Consider the following 1431-nt stretch of genomic DNA (forward strand, 5'->3'; position numbering starts at 1 on the left):
CCCCCAACACACACACACACACAGAGGATTGGTTACTGCTCTGATCGCTGTGAACCTTCATTCTTCTTTTAAACTTTCAGTATTATGTAAGTTTCAGTATGACCCAATAGCGAATAAAGTACAAAACAATTGACAGCTGGAAATGACACTCTCACCAGGAACTAATACTCCTGCTACCCACTTTGATTAGCCAACTAGATTTTAAACTATGATCTACATACATATGAATTCATATGTTGCTAAATTGAATGACGTCTTTTTTCTCATTGATTTTCTTTGTCGTGCTATTTCCTGTAATTTGCTTGGGATGTATTCTGGAATTCTACGCTTGCCACTGACCGTCCCACCATCATGTGGACCTGAGCCCAAAATAGCCAGTACTCAAACTCAATTTTTTTGGAGCTTGGGAGTGCGCGTAGAATAATTGTGTGTTTATTCATCTGATACAATATTTATGCTACCATTGAACTTGTTTTATTTTAATCTTATCCTTATTTTTTTGAGATAGTTGTTTGTGCCATTTTTTAGGATATTTCTCTTTTACTCCTTCACTTGCTAACTATGTGCTGGCTGTTTAGGTGCCGTGGTTCAATGAACTAAGAAGTCAAGCTTATTACTGAGGTAATGCTACAGTTACAAGTATTTCCATGTTAGGCTCAGAAGTTAGCATTTGCATTATACTTCGTCGTCTGTTAAGCTATCATTCTTATTGGTGAAAAGCTGAAAGCCGACAATAATCTGCTCCAAAGAATTTGATATGGTATTCCTCGATTGCAAGAAAAAAAATGTAGCATATCCATATCATCAGTAGATATTCTTTGAAGTGGCAAATCATTGTGTTCCGTTATTGTGTGCCCTAAATTTAGGTGTTAGTATTATCGTTGGGTTAGAATTTTTGCCGGAGTTGGACAGGATATATAAGTTTGATTATATGGAACTGCAAATGCTCAGCTGATTGCTACAATGAACTTAATTTCCAGGAGAATGGGCTATGTTGTCCCCTTCTCAGCGTTCCTCTTCTAATACAAACTACATGCATTTCGGTGTGGGTTCGAGAAATCTAGGTCAATGGGGAAATAATCCGATTGGTTTAGCAATGGTTCAGTCCCCTCATTCATTTTATATCTCTGTTTCTGAGATCAGTTTAACTCCATTACTGAAGCCGTATGGGGGTGTTGTGCAGTCAGATAATCAAATGCAATTCTGTCATATCATGTTATTACAGAGACTAGTTGAACGCCCGTGCGTTGCCACGGGAGGATATAAAATAATGATGATTTATCGATCAAATCATGGAAGTACTCAATGTTTGATGTGCTTACTTTGGAGTTCAAGGTTATTTGATCCATTTAGTTATAGCGAATGCATTGTTTATTGAACTGTATCATATAAGTGCTACGAGATTGAAGCGTTCAAAAATATATTTTTGGA

Source organism: Triticum aestivum, chromosome 5B (assembly GCF_018294505.1).
Source record: "Triticum aestivum cultivar Chinese Spring chromosome 5B, IWGSC CS RefSeq v2.1, whole genome shotgun sequence".
NCBI classification, from domain to species: Eukaryota; Viridiplantae; Streptophyta; class Magnoliopsida; order Poales; family Poaceae; genus Triticum; species Triticum aestivum.